Source organism: Nerophis ophidion, linkage group LG02, assembly GCF_033978795.1.
Source record: "Nerophis ophidion isolate RoL-2023_Sa linkage group LG02, RoL_Noph_v1.0, whole genome shotgun sequence".
NCBI classification, from domain to species: Eukaryota; Metazoa; Chordata; class Actinopteri; order Syngnathiformes; family Syngnathidae; genus Nerophis; species Nerophis ophidion.
The window spans coordinates 2,942,068-2,958,605 of record NC_084612.1 but is presented as its reverse complement, the minus strand read 5'-3'; the positions used below and the strand labels follow the sequence as shown (position 1 = coordinate 2,958,605).

General features: G+C 35.3%; 1 protein-coding gene across 2 annotated transcripts in view; it reads right to left on the bottom strand.

Annotated features, from left to right (window-relative positions):
* Positions 1-5,786, bottom strand: part of LOC133536011 (synaptosomal-associated protein 25-A-like) — a 114,449-nt gene extending 108,663 nt beyond the window's left edge. For both annotated transcript variants that reach the window (XM_061876181.1, XM_061876171.1), the window contains exon 1: positions 5,640-5,786. The gene's annotated coding sequence lies outside the window, so the exon portion shown is untranslated. The remainder of the gene's footprint in view (positions 1-5,639) is intronic.
* Between the last annotated feature and the right edge of the window lie 10,752 nt (positions 5,787-16,538).

The window sequence follows — 16,538 nt, the reverse complement described above, 5'->3', positions numbered from 1 at the left end:
GCTAATCAGTAGCACGACAATAGCAACGCCAATGTATGTTAGCATCGAGCAAGAGTATTTGTGAAAAAGTGGAGCCTTACTTAACTTATGTTGGAGCGTTTTGGAGTATATTTCTTTGTTGGCGTGGAAAATTGCAACATTACCTAGAGAATGTTTGGCTGACTCCACGCTCAGTGCTGCTGGAGTGATCACTTTCGGATTCTGTACCCATCTCTACGCACAAGCGACTTGTTAGCGTCCTAACATTAGCATGCTATCACGCTAACATTGAAGTTAAGGTGAAGGGTCACGGGGGGGTGCTAGAGACTATCTCAGCTGCATTCGGGCGGAAGGCGGCGTACACCCTGGACGAGTCGCCACCTCATCCCCGGGCCAAAACACAATAAAAATCCTTATTGTTTTAACGGGGACCTAAAATGCAAAACCAACTTTTCTTACCTATTGGTACCTGTTTTTGTGTATATGGGACCTGAATAAGTCCTGCAAATTTGAAATAATTTCTAGGTCCAGTTACTTGTGAAGTGAAGTGAATTATATTTATATAGCGCTTTTCTCTAGTGACTCAAAGCGCTTTACATAGTGAAAACCCAATATCTAAGTTACATTTAAACCAGTGTAGTTGGCACTAGGAGCAGGTGGGTAAAGTGTCTTGCCCAAGGACACAACGGCAGTGACTAGGATGGCGGAAGCGGGAATTGAACCTGCAACCCTCAAGTTGCTGGCACGGCCACTCTACCAACCGAGCTATACCGCCCCTATACTTCCTGTCCTTTTGATGTAGTCTTGTTGACATACAACCACATCTAAAGTAGCATTACGTCAAAGTAATTAATTTTCTCGTTACTAGTGAAAGTTAACGCCAGTATTGGTTGGGATCACCGCTGGATAGTAAATGCGTGATCGTGGCAAAATCTGAACACACCGAAGGTCAGCAAGCAGCTTTCGGTACATTTGACAGGCGGTTGGGGGAATACATTACCCTTGTCGCTGAAGTGAAGTGTTTACTTCTTTTTACACTTGCCGGACAAGCGCATCACGTTACAAAAGGTCCTGCGGTCACGTTAGACACTCAATGCTTTGTGGTCGTTTGCGGTCGTGGTGACACACACACACACACACACACACACACACACACACACACACACACACACACACACACACACACACACACACACACACACACACACACACACACACACACACACACACACACACACACACACACACACACACACACATTCTTGTATTTGTTACCTTCTTGAGAACTTGAAAATTGCCCACCTCTTTAGGACCACCCTTTCTAGATATATCAAGATTTTTATTTAAAACATCCATCCATCATCTTCCGCTTATCGGAGGTCGGGTCGCGGGGGCAGCAGCCTAAGCAGGGAAGCCCAGACTTCCCTATCTCCAGCCACTTCGTCTAGCTCTTCCCGGGGGATCCCGAGGCGTTCCCAGGCCAGCCGGGAGACATAGTCTTTCCAACGTGTCCTGGGTCTTCCCCGTGGCCTCCTACCGGTTGGACGTGCCCTAAACACCTCCCTAGGGAGGCGTTCGGGTGGCATCCTGACCAGATGCCCGAACCACCTCATCTGGCTCCTCTCCATGTGGAGGAGCAGCGGCTTTACTTTGAGCTCCTCCCGGATGGCAGAGCTTCTCACCCTATCTCTAAGGGAGAGCCCCGCCACCCGGCGGAGGAAACTCATTTCGGCCGCTTGTACCCGTGATCTTATCCTTTCGGTCATGACCCAAAGCTCATGACCATAGGTGAGGATGGGAACGTAGATCGACCGGTAAATTGAGAGCTTTGCCTTCCGGCTCAGCTCCTTCTTCACCACAACGGATCGATACAACGTCCGCATTACTGAAGACGCCGCACCGATCCGCCTGTCGATCTCACGATCCACTCTTCCCCCTCTATTTAAAACATTAATAATACATATATTCATCCATCCATCCATCCATTTTCTAGCGCTTATTCCCTTTCGGGGTCGTGTGAGCTTTTAGCAAAACATTTTTTTGATGTTTGTAATTGGTTATTAATCTTCATTATTTACTTCAAATTATATTATGTCTCTATATACATTTTTTTTTTTAATAAAATTTGGCCAAAGGGGAAAAAATTCAATTTCTTACACACTTGTTATTTCATATGTTGACCAGAGGGGGAGCACTTTTAAAACAGACAGTCAATTTGAAAAATCCCTCCTTTATGGGACCACCCTAATTTTGATAGATTTCACCACCAAGGGTGCAAATTAGATCTTAATTTGTTTGTTTTTTGTAATGTGCTTAAGGCTGATGACAAAGGAGTCACGGACCACAGATGGCCCCTGTGTGGGCAACCCAGCTGTAGAAGCTAACTGTTAATGGCCACTATAGTCTTAGTACCGTAGTGTATTTCTTCATCCTATGGTCACATATGGGTTGTCTTACGGACCTGGCGGGTTTTTTTGGGGATGAATAGGGAAGTCCTTCTTTAGCTGCCGTCTTTTTTAATCATATATTGCTGCCTTTGCACCTGTCAATGTTTACGTTTGAATGCACATTAAATCAACAACACATCCTGACTTTGGAGCAATGTTCACGGACTCCAGTATTTTGCTCTCCATTAGATGCAATGGTTTTCTGTATTCGGACCATGATTTCAGTCCTCATATGGAAGGTACTTTTCCTTGTTGATGTCTCAAGACGGGTAGAAATACAAGAGCACACACACTCTTGTATTTGTTACCTTCTTGAGACCTCTGAAAAATGCCTACCTCTTTAGGACCACCCTTTGTAGATATATACATAATTGTATTTACAACATTAATATATACATACTGTGCAAATATAAAAAAGGTAAGCTGTTAGTTGATTTTTGGGGGGGGGGGGGGAGGGAGTTTTTGGTTTGTAATTGTTTTTTTAATCTTTATGTTTTACTTCAAGTTATTACAGTATGTCTCTATATAATTTTTTTTTTTAATTAATTTTGGCGAAGGGGGGCACATTTCAATTTCTTACACACACTTGTTATTACATATGTTGGCCAGAGTGGGGGCACTTAACATTTTTACACGCAATTCTTATTTCATATATTGTCCAGAGGGGGAGCATTTCAATTTTTTTAATACACAACTGTTATTTCATATGTTGACTAGAGTGGGAGCACTTTTAAAACCCACACACAGTCAATTTGAAAAATCCATCCTTTTTGGGACCACCCTCATTTTGCACCTGTCAATGTTTACTTTTGTATAAACAATAAAGTAACCAAAAAAAACAAATCCTGACTTTGGAGCAATGTTCACGGACTCTAGTATTTGGCTCTCTATTAGATGCAATGGTCTCAGGTCTTCGTGAGACCTGAGAAAAATGCCTACCTCTTTAGGACCATCCTTTCTAAATATATAAAGATTTGTATTTACAAAATGATTAATATATACAAACTATGTAAATATAAAAAAGAAGCTTGTATTAAAAAATATATATTTTTATTTGCAGTTGTTTTTTAATCTTCATTATTTCAAGTTATTACAGTATGTCTCTATATACATATTTATTTTATGTTTTTTAATTAATTTAGGCCAGAGGGAGCGCACTTCAAATTTTTACACACACTTGTTATTTAATGTGGTTTCCAGAGGGGGAGCACTTAGTTTTTTTACACACACTTGTTATTCCATATGTTAATTTGAAAAATCCCTCTTTTTTGGGACCACCCTCATTTTGCACCTGTCAATGTTTACTTTTGTATGCACATTAAAGCAACCCAAAAAAAATCCTGACTTTGGAGCAATGTTCACAGACTAGTATTTGGCTCTCTATTAGATGCAATGGTTTTCCGTATTGGGACCATGATTTCGGTCCTAACTTGTTCACTGGTCCTCATATGGAAGGTACTTTTCTTTGTTGATGTCTCAAGAAGAGTAAATACAAAAACACGCACACACACATTCTTGTATTTGTTACCTTCTTGAGACGTCCGAAAAATGATAAATGGGTTGTACTTGTATAGCACTTTTCTACCTTCAAGGTACTCAAAGCGCTTTGACACTACTACTTACACATTCACCCATTCACACACACATTCACACACTGATGGAGGGAGCTGCCATGCAAGGCGCTAACCAGCACCCATCAGGAGCAAGGGTGAAGTGTCTTGCTCAGGACCCACTCTTCCACTGCGCCAGGACCACTCTTTCTAGATGTATATAATAATTGTATTTACAACATTATTAATATATACATACTATGCAAATATAACAAAGGTAAGCTTTTAGTAAAAAAAACATTTTGGGGGGGGTTTCTGTTTATAATTGTTTTTTTATTATTATTTCCTTCAAGTTATTACAGTATGTCTATGTATACATCTATTTATTTATTTCAAATTAATTTTGGCCAAAGGGGTACATTTGAATTTCTCACACACACTTGTTATTTCATATGTTGATCAGAGAGGGGGGGCACTTTTAAAACACACACACAATTTGAAAAATCCCTCCTTTTTGGGACCACCCTCATTTTGCACCTGTCAATGTTTACTTTTGTATGCACATTTAAAGCAACCCAAAAAAATCCTGACTTTGGAGCAATGTTCACAGACTAGTATTTGGCTCTCTATTAGATGCAATGGTTTTCCGTATTGGGACCATGATTTCGGTCCTAACTTGCTCACTGGTCGTCATAAGGAAGCTACTTTTCCTTGTTGATGTCTCGAGACGGTAGAAGAACACACACACACACACACACACACACACACACACACACACACACACGTGCTGATCCACTTAAGTAGACGTCCTGAGCTCTTCGTCCTTGCTGACAATAATAAAGCAAGTGTAGGAAGAAGCATATTTCCCACATGTCAGGTAAGGTTGTATTTTAGCCCCATCCCCCACGCGAAGAATGCACTACTGGCCTGATAAGTCCGAAAGAAAACAAGATGATACAGTATTATCTGCTCACAAATGCTACCTGGTGGTGGTTTGAGCGCACTTCAGCGAGTCCTGCATGCTTCAGTCACATGCAGGATTCTCACAGGAATGAAGCAAAAATACAAGCGTATCTACTGGAGGCAGATACGCTTGATAAACCACTCAAAAAAACGGCGATTTAACAAACACAACAATGGTTGTGCTGGTTTGGTGGACGTCACGTGGCACGCTATTCAGAACTTTACTGGACAAAAGAAAAGGACAAGCGGTATGAAATGGATGGATGGAAAGAAAGGTTTCAGCACCAGTACCGGAGCTGTCCTCGGTGCTGAAACCCGCCGGTTGCCTCCACAAAACACAAATACTAGTAAAGTACTCATTGTTTGTAGTATTACTTTTAGTATTATTGTTGATCTTGAGAGTTTATACTCTTGTTGCGCGCGCACGTCGACCGTGAACGCATCATCGCATATGGTATTTATACTCAGACCAAAAGTGACGTGACGAAGAACAAAAGTAAATGGAGCCACATTCAAAATAAGAGCTTTTGTTTGTCAATAAGGTAAGGTAAAGACTAAAACAAGTGAAGAAACAAACGTAAATCGATACTTAATTTAGTCCGTGCGTGGGCTCGCTGTAGTTTTGTTGGCGCCTCATTTCGCGAGCCGGAAGTGACAGAATATATATATATAAAAATAAAAAAGGATAAAAGTGACCAACCTGGTGAAAGATTTTCTTCTTCCTCTCGGTTTCAACGTGCCGTGAATCCCGGTTGGAGATGTCCGCACGCCGCTCGTTTCCACCACAATGATGGTGAGGAGGAGTGAAGGAGAGGAGGGCGGATGTTTCGGCGCCTCGTTTCCGGCCCTACAAAATAAAAGCGTACTGGGACTGAACTTCCTGACACGGGAATTTCCATCCATCCACCCATTTACTACCGTTTATGCCCTTTCGGGGTCGCGGGGGGCGCTGGCGCCTATCTCAGCTACAATCGGGCGGAAGGCAGGGTACACCCTGGACAAGTCGCCACCTCATCGCAGGGCCAACACAGATAAACAGACAACATTCACACTCACATTCACACACTAGGGACAATTTATGTCTTTACATTTGTACATGTACTTTTACTCTCATACTCATGAAAGTTTTGTATGATTCAAACAAAAACATTATTTTGACTTAATTTAACGAAAGTGTTGCTACAAAAAACACATTTCAGGAGACCCCCCCCCCCACCCCCCCCCCCCCAACTTACTTCTATTAAAGTGTACATTGATATGAAATAATACTTCTTTATAAATAGTATTTATTTATTCACATCTCAGCTATGTAACTGCACTTTTACTTCAGTAAAATCTGTGATTTTTATACTGTATTTTTAATTCATGTTTTCTCTCAAAAGTCTGAACATTGGAACTGTAATAAAAATACATTTAATCTGGGTAAAAAAGATGCTCCAATCAACATGATATGAAAATATATAATACAATACATAATATATTAATCAATTTTCTATCACTTGTCCATGAAGGTGGAACTTGAAAATAATTGGTTAAAAAAAGTCAGAGTGAATTATTATATTCAACCTGCAAACATAAATGTGCTGTTATTTTTATTTTTGATACATTTTTCAAAATTTCACATCAAAAGTAGATTTTTCAGTTTCAATGTTTTTTTTTTTAAATACTTCTGGCCCTTGCTGAGATGTATAGTTACAACATAGAAAGACAAAACTGTTGAATTATTGTATTAAACCCACAAAAAAATGTGCTCTTATTTTACTTTTTGATACATTTTTCAAATTTTCCCATTAAAAGTAAATTTTTCAGTTTCAACGTTTTTTTAAGTACAAAACCTCTGGCTCTTACTGATATGTTAAGTTACAATTTTAAAAAGCAAAACTGTTAAATTCTTGAATTAAACCCGCAAAGAAATTAGCTCTTACTTTTGATATATTTTTCAAATTTTCCCATCAAAAGTAGATTTTTCAGTTTCAACGTTTTTTTAATACAAAACTTCTGGCCTTTACTGAGATGCATAATTCAAATTTAAAAAAAAAAAAATGTTGAATTTTTATATTAAACCCCCCCAAAAATGTGCTCTTATTTTAATTTTGGATACATTTTTAAAATGTTGACATCAAAAGTAGATTTTTCAGTTCCGATGTTTTTTTTAAATACAAAACTTCTGGCCCTTACTGAGATGCATAAATAAAATTTAAAAAGCAAAACTGTTGGATTAATATATTAAACCCACCCAAAAAATGTGCTCTTAATTTCATTTTTGATCATTTTTTCAAAATTTCACATGAAAAGTAGATTTTTCAGTTTCAACGTTTTTTTCTAAAGTACAAAACTTCTGGCCCTTACTGAGATGTATACTTACAATTTTAAAAAGCAAAACTGTTAAATTATTATATTAAACCCGCAAAAAAAACGTGCTCTTATTTTTGATACAAAATTAGATTTTTCAGTTTCAACATTTTTTTTTTTTTTTTTGTACAAAACTTCTGTCCCTTACTGAGATGTAAAGTTACAACTTTAAAAAGCAAAACTGTTGATTATATTAAACCGCAAAAAAATGTGCTCTTATTTTTATTTTTGATGCATTTTTCAAAGTCTCACATCAAAAGTAGATTTTTCAGTTTCAATGTTTTTTTTTTTAGTACAAAACTTCTGTCCCTTACTGGAGGTATACTTACAATTTTAAAAAGCAAAACTGTGGAAATATTGTATTAAACACGCGAAAAAAAAAAAAAAAATCTTATTTTTATTTTTGATAAATCTTTCAAAATTTCACATCAAGATTTTTCAGTTTCAACATTTTAGTTTTTTTAAGTACAAAACTTCTGGCCCTTACTGAGATGCATTGTTAAATTTTTTAAAAGCAAAACTGTTTTATTATTACATTAAACCCGCAAAGAAATGTGCTCTTATTTTTGATATATTTTTCAAATATTCCCATCAAAAGTAGATTTTTCAGTTTAAACGTTTTTTTAATACAAAACTTTTGGCCCTTACCGAGATGCATGATTAAAATTTCAAAAGCAAAACTGTTGAATTATTATATTAGGCCCCCCCCCCCCAAAAAAATAGTGCTGTTAATTTCATTTTGGGTACATTTTTAAAAATGTTCATATCAAAAGTAGATTTTCAGTTTCAATGTTTTTTTTTTTTAAGTACAAAACTTCAGGCCCTTACTGAGATGTAAAGTTACAACTTTAAAAAGCAAAACTGTTGATTATATTAAACCGCAAAAAAATGTGCTCTTATTTTTATTTTTGATGCATTTTTCAAAGTCTCACATCAAAAGTAGATTTTTCAGTTTCAATGTTTTTTTTTTAGTACAAAACTTCTGTCCCTTACTGAGATGTATAGTTACAATTTTAAAAAGCAAAACTGTGGAAATATTGTATTAAACACGCAAAAAAAAAAAAGTTCTTATTTCTATTTTTGATACATCTTTCAAAAATGCACATCAAGGGTAGAATTTTCAGTTTCAACATTTTTTTTAAGTACAAAACTTCTGGCCCTTACTGAGATGTATAGTTCCAATTTTAAAAGCAAAACTGTTAATTATTTTAAACCCGCAAAGAAATGTGCTCTTATTTTTGATACATTTTTCAAATTTTCACATCAAAATTTGATTTTTCAGTTTCAACATTTTCTTTTTTTTTTTTTTTGCGTACAAAACTTCAGGCCCTTAATGAGATGTATAGTTACAACTTTAAAAAGCAAAAGGGTTTGATTATTATATTAAACCTGCAAAAAAAATGTGCTCTTATTTTTATTTTTGATACATTTTTCAAAATTTCACATCAAAAGTATATTTTTCAGTTTCAATGTTTTTTTTTGTTTTTTTTTTTAAGTACAAAACTTCTGTCCCTTACTGAGATATATAGTTACAATTTTAAAAAGCAAAACTGTGGAAATATTGTATTAAACCCGCAAAAAAAAAAAAGTTCTTATTTCTATTTTTGATACATCTTTCAAAAATGCACATCAAGGGTAGAATTTTCAGTTTCAACATTTTTTTTTTTTTTTTAAGTACAAAACTTCTGGCCCTTACTGAGATGCATTGTTACAATTTTAAAAAGTAAAACTGTTGAATTATTATATTAAACCTGCAAAAAAATGAGCTTTTATTTTTGATACATTTTTCAAAATTTCACATCCAAAGTAGATTTTTCAGTTTCAAAGTTTTTTGGTTTTTTTTTTACGTACAAAACTTCTGTCCCTTACTGAGATGTGTAGTTATAATTTTAAAAGGGCAAAACGGTTGAATTATTACATTAAAACCGCCAAAACAGTGCTCTTTTTTTTATTTTTGACACATTTTTCAAATTTTCACATCAAAGGTAGATTTTTCAGTTTCAACGTTTTTGCTTTTTTAAGTACAAAACTTCCGGCCCTTAATGAGATGCATAGTTCCAATTTTAAAAAGCAAACCTGTTGAATTATTATATTAAACCCGCAAAAAAATGTGCTCTTATTTTTATTTTTGATACATTTTTCAAAATTTCACATCAAAGTAGATTTTTCAGTTTCAACGTTTTTTGTTTTGGTTTTTTTTAACGTACAAAACTTCTGTCCCTTACTGAGATGTGTAGTTATAATTTTAAAAGGGCAAAACTGTTGAATTATTACATTAAAACCGCCAAAACAGTGCTCTTTTTTTAATTTTTTGACACATTTTTCAAGATTTCACATCAAAAGTAGATTTTTTCAAAATTTCACATCAAAGGTAGATTTTTCAGTTTCAACGTTTTTTGTTTAGTTTTTTTAAGTACAAAACGTCTGGCCCTTACTGAGATGTATAGTTACAACTTTAAAAGTAAAACTGCTGAATTATTATATTAAACCTGCAAAAAATGTGCTCTTATTTTTATTTTTGATACATTTTTCAAAATTTCCTATCAAAAGTAGATATTTCAGTTTTAAAGTTGTTTTTAAGGACAAAACTTACTGAGAGGTATAGTTACAATTTTAAAAAGCAAAACTGTTGATAAGTGACTAATTGTATTTAGCCGGAAACTGATTTTGTTTCATATAATTAGCACAATGGCAGAGTGCCTAATTGTATTTAGTTAGCGACATGTTAATCAATTTTGTTTTATAACAATAAATCCCATTTCGTAACATCGATTTACAAGTTATTAATACAAGGAGCAATTTGAAATGTTCATCATAACCGTTAAAATAACAAAAACAGACACTTGTTCACGTTCTTGCGTACCTTTTTTTTTTTTTGCGGACGCTCTTGTTTTGGTAGTTCAACTGCGCGGCTTCCGGTCCACATTATTGCCTACTTGACGCTGTTGACAAAATGGCCGCACATTCTGAATTGAAAAGATGCGCATGACGAAGAAAACACAAAAATAAAACCTGGGCAGCTCATTAAAGGACTTAAAGGACGGACATGTCACATTCTTACACTTTCATACATCTGAAGTAATCGGAATAAGGCAATGAGATAAGAATGTATATTACAAAAAAAAAAAAAAAAGATCTTAACCATATTAAAAAGGTAGAAATCACAAACTATACAGTAAACTGGAAATGTGCAAGAATTAGTGAAATAACCTTTTCAAAAAACAAGTGTTGACCTGTGGAGATTTTAAAGGACGCCCAGCAGGGTCACGTGCTCCTTCTTTTGAGTGACAGTGGATGACCGGCAGAGAGCTGTCAATCATCCTCGTCCTCCTGCTGTCACATTCTCACATCACTTCACACCTTCAGACTGCTCATCTTCTCCCTCCTCCGCCTCATCGCCTCCTTTCCGACCAATCTGCACATGTCGCCTTAGAAACGGCCGGGGGTCAACTTGGAAACAAGAAGAAGAAGAATTAAAAGTTGTTTTGAAAACAAGCAGCAGGTTGAATGTTGATTTAGTCTTGTGATGACGTGATCATTCACACTTTGTTGTCTGCAGCAAGATGAGCAGCACCGCCCCACACCCACCCACAGCACCACCGAGCCACGGCCCCCGCTTGCTTGCTCATGACCCACAGGCAGGAAATTACTCAGCTGTTGCATGATGTATTAAACACACACACACACACACACACACACACACACACACGTATTTGTTACCTTCTTGAGACCTGAAAAAAAATGCCTACCTCTTTAAGACCACCCTTTCTAGATATATAAAAGAGTGTATTTACAACATGAATAATATATACCGGGGGTCACCAGGTCGCCCGTAAGGACCAGATGAGTCGCCCGCTGGCCTGTTCTAAAAATAGCTCAAATAGCAGCACTTACCAGTGAGCCGCCTCTATTTTTTAAATTGTATTTATTTACTAGCAAGCTGGTCTCGCTTTGTTCGACATTTTAAATTCTAAGAGAGACAAAACTCAGAATTTGAAAATCCAAGAAAATTTTAAAGACTTGGTCTTCACTTGTTTAAATAAATTCATTAATTTTTTTACTTTGCTTCTTATAATTTTAAGAAAGATGTGAAGTGAAGTGAATTATATTTGTATAGCGCTTTTCTCTAGTGACTCAAAGCGCTTTACATAGTGAAACCCAATATCTAAGTTACATTTAAAGCAGTGTGGGTGGCACTGGGAGCAGGTGGGTAAAGTGTCTTGCCCAAGGACACAACGGCAGTGACTAGGATGGCGGAAGTGGGAATCGTACCTGCAACCCCCAAGTTGCTGGCACGGCCGCTCTACCAACCGAGCTATACTGCTCGGTTGGTAGAGCTATATTTTTAGAGAAAAAAATACAACCTTAAAAATGATTTTAGGATTTTTAAACACATATACCTTTTTACCTTTAAAATTCCTTCCTCTTCTTTCCTGACAATTTAAATCAATGTTCATTTTTTTTTTTTTTAATTGATGTAAAGAATACATTTTAATTTAATTCTTCATTTTAGCGTCTGTTTTTTCGACGAAGAATATTTGTGAAATATTTCTTCAAACTTATGATTAAAATAAATAAAAAAATTTCTGGCAAATCTAGAAAATCTGTAGAATCAAATTTAAATTTTATTTCAAAGTCTTGAATTTCTTTTAAAAATGTTCTGGAAAAATCTAGAACATGGGTGTCAAACTCTGGCCCGCAGGCCAAATTTGGCCCGCCATGTAATTTATTTTGGCCCTTGAGACAATATTAAATTAATATTAGAGCTGGCCTGCCGGTATTATACAGCGGTGGTGCATTCACCACTAATTCTAATGCTTGCCAACCCTCACGATTTTCCCAGGAGACTCCCGAATTTCAGTGCCCCCCCCCAAAAAAAATAAAATCTACCGGGACAACCATTATCCCGAATTTCTCCCGATTTCCACTCGGACAACAATATCGGCGGCGTGCCTTAAAGGTACTGCTTTTAGCGTCCTGTACAACCTGTTGTCATGTCCGCTTTTCCGCCATACAATCAGCGTGCCGGTCCAGTCATGTAATATATGTGGATTCGACACACACACACACACACACACAAGTGAATGCAAGGCATACTTGGTCAACAGTCAAACAGGTCACACTGAGGGTGGCCTTTTAAACAACTTTAACACTGTTACAAATATGCACCACACTGTAAACCCACACCAAACAAGAATGAAAAATACATTTCGGGGGAACATCTGCAGTGTAACACAACAGAAGAAATACCCAGAACCCCTTGCAGCACTAACTCTTCCGGGACACTACAATCTACACCCCCGCTACCAACAAACCTGGATTTTGCATGTCACTATAAAGTAACATAAGCCTTGCTTGTTCAATATTCAATGCAAAACTTGTTTGTGTCCCTATCAAAAGGTTAAGTTGTTCAACCTTGGCCCGCGGCTTTGTTCCGTTTAGAATTTTGGCCCACTCTGTATTTCAGTTTGACACCCCTGATCTAGAAGAAATAATGATTAGTCTTTGTTAGAAATATAGCTTGGTCCAATTTGTTATATATTCTAACAAAGTGCAGATTGGATGTTAACCTATTTAAAACATGTTATTAAAATTCTAAAATTAATCTTAATCAGGAAAAATTACCAATGATGTTGCATAAATTATTTTTGAAATTTTTTTCAAAAAGATTCGAATTAGCTAGTTTTTCTTTTAATTTTTTTCGGTTGAATTTTGAATTTTAAAGAGCCGAAATTGAAGATAAACTATGTTTCAAAATTATATTTTCATTTTTTTCGTGTTTTCTGCTCTTTTAAACCATTCAATTAAGTGTTTTTTTCATCATTTATTCTCTACAAAAAATGTATGACGGAATGACAGACAGAAATACACATTTTTCTATATATATATAGATTTATTTATTAAAGGTAAATTGAACAAATTGGCTATTTCTGGCAATTTATTTAAGTGCGTATCAAACTGGTAGCCCTTCGCATTAAACAGTACCCAAGAAGTAGCTCTTGCTTTCAAAAAGCTTGGTGACCCCTGATATATACATACTATGTAAATATAAAAAAAAGCTTGTGAAAAATGAGTTGGAATTTCACAGGAAAAAGGTCACAATTTCACAAGAAAAACGTAGAATTTTGGCAGTATTACAATAAAAGTCATAATTTTACTCAAGGCAAGTCAACATTTTGTGAGAAAATCTGAACTTTTGTGCAATATGATAAAAGTTAGAATTTTACAAGAAAAGCTAAAAATGTTGGCAATTTTATGAAAAGAGTCCTAAGTTTACTCGACAAAAGTCACAATTTTATAAGAAAAGTTGAAAAAATCTGGCAATATTGAACTAATAATCAGATTTTTACTTGACAAAATTATGACAAAGGTCATAACTTTACTCAGAAAATGTCACTGTTTTACAAGAACAAAAAAAATGGCAATATTGTGATTAAAGTCTGAACTTTTTATGACAAGCACTGAAAAGTAATAATTTTACCAGAAAATATTGCAATATTACAGAAACGGAAAGAATGAGAAATTTTTCACAATTTTGTAAAAAAAAAAAAAAAAAAAAAAAAAAAAATGAGTCACATTATGAGAAAGACAGCTTTTAGTAAAAAAAATATTTTTGAATTTTTTGTTTGTAATTTGGTTTTTAATCTTCATTTTTTACTTCATGTTAATACAGTATGGCTCTATATAAAAAAAAATGTATTTTAATAAATTGTGGCCAAAGGGGGTGCATTTAAATTTCTTACACACACTTGTTATTTCATATGTTGACCAGAGGGGGAGCACTTTTAAAACCAACACACAGTCAATTTGCAAAATCCCTCCTTTTTGCGACCACCCTCATTTTGATAGATTTCACCACCAGGGATGCAAATAAAAATGTTCTCTATTAGATGCAATGGTTGTCCGTATTGGGACCATGATTTATGTCCTAACTTGTTCACACCTCCTCATATGGAAGCTGCTTTTCCTTGTTGATGTCTCAAGAAGGGTAGAAATACAAGAACACAAACAGTCTTGTATTGGTTACCTTCTCGACCTGAGAAAAATGCCTACCTCTTTAGGACCATCCTTTTTAGATCTTCATACAGAAGTGTATTTACAACATGAATAATAGATACATACTATGTTAATATAAAAAAGGCTTGTTGTGAAAAATAAGTTGGAATTTCACAAGAAAAAGGTCACAATTTCACAAGAAAAACGTACAATTTCGGCAGTATTCTAATAAAAGTCATAATTTCTCTCAACGCAAATCAACATTTTGTAAGAAAAACTGAACATTTGTGCAATATTATGATAAAAGTGTCAATACTTGGACTATGAGGTGGTTGTTTTCCCGAGATGCAAGTGAACTTGGACCGGAGATGGTATGAAGGTAGAGACATCTTTTATTTTAACACAATAAAAAGAATAAACAAAAGGCGCCCACAATGGCGGTACAAAATCTGACTAAGGAAACAAAAACTTGCACAAAGGCAGAAACTATGAACTATAAACAAAAACTTACTTGGCATGAAACTGTGAACAGGACATGGATCATTGACATGGATCATTACAAGGTGCGTACCAGGTAGTAGACGGTGATAGGTGGTGATGTTGCCAGGACGAAGAACAGAAACAGACAGGCTTAAATAGCCTAATAGACATAATCAGTGAAAACAGGTGTGAGACATGAGGACAGGTGAAAACTAATGAGTTGCTATGGTAAAAAAAAAAAACCAAGAAGTGCAAAAACAGGAACTGATTGTCCAAAAAACAAAACCGAACATGACCAAAACAAAACATGATCCCATAGACATGATTAAAAGTTGGAGTTTTACAAGAAAAGCTTGAAATGTTGGCAATTTTATGAAAAGAGTCCTAAGTTTACTCGACAAAAGTCAGAATTTTATAAGAAAAGTTGAAAAAATGTGGCAATATTATAATAATAATTGGATTTTTACTTGGTAAAATTATGACAAAGGTCGTAATTTTACTCAACAAATGTCACTATTTTACAAGAAGAAAACATTGTCAATATTGTGATAAAAGTCAGAACTTTATAAGACGAGCGTCACCATTTTGCAATAAAAAGTAATAATTTTACATATAAAAGTAATAATTTTACGAGAAAACATTGCAATATTACAGAAACAAAAAGAATATGAAAAATTGTTCCGAATTTCAAAAAAAAATAAAATAAAAGTCGTTACATCGTGAGAAAAATACTACTTAATTTTGTTTGTAGATGTTTTTTAATCATTTACTTCAAGTTATTACAGTATGTCTATATACACATTATTTTTTTTAAATAAATTGTGGCCAAAAGGGTTGCATTTTAATTTCTTTCACACACTTGTTATTTTATATGTTGGCCAGAGGAGGAGCACTTTTAAAACCGACACACTGTCAAATAGAAAAATCCGTCCTTTTTGGGACCACCCTCATTTTGATAAGATTTCACCACCAGGCTTGCAAATGAGACATTCTCTATTAGATGCAATGGTTTTCCATAATGGGACCATGATTTATGTCCTAACTTGTTCACACCTCCTCATGTGGAAGCTACTTTTCTTTGTTGATGTCTCAAAAAGGGCAGAAATACAAGAACACACACACGCACGCACGCACGCACGCACGCACGCACACACACACACACACACACACACACACACACACACACACACACACACACACACACACACACACACACACACACACACACACACACACACACACACACACACACACACACACACACGCAGCCTCCTGTCAAAGGCTTGACAGGCATAAAACAACAACAACTACATTGCAAATAATCTGGACTCAAAAGAAAAAAAACTAAATGGGACACGATTAAATCAGACTTAATTAGGGAGGAAAACCAGAAATATCAAAAATATATATACAGAGTACTTTCTGCTCAAAACAAAAACAAAATGGGTCAGATAAGAAGGCGCAATGTTAGCATGCAAGCAGCCGCCATCACTGCAACGGTTTGTATCCAATTCAATCCCAAGTTTGTTGGAGACTTTTGTTGGACAGGCAGAAAAGAAAACACATTGAAACTTTGGGCCTATATATATATACACACATATATATATATATATATACACATATATATATATACATATATATATATATATATATATATGCACACACAGTATATATATACATATATATATATATATACATAGTATATATACGTATATATATAGGCCCAAAGTTTCAATGTGTTTTCTTTATTTTCATGACTATTTATATTGTA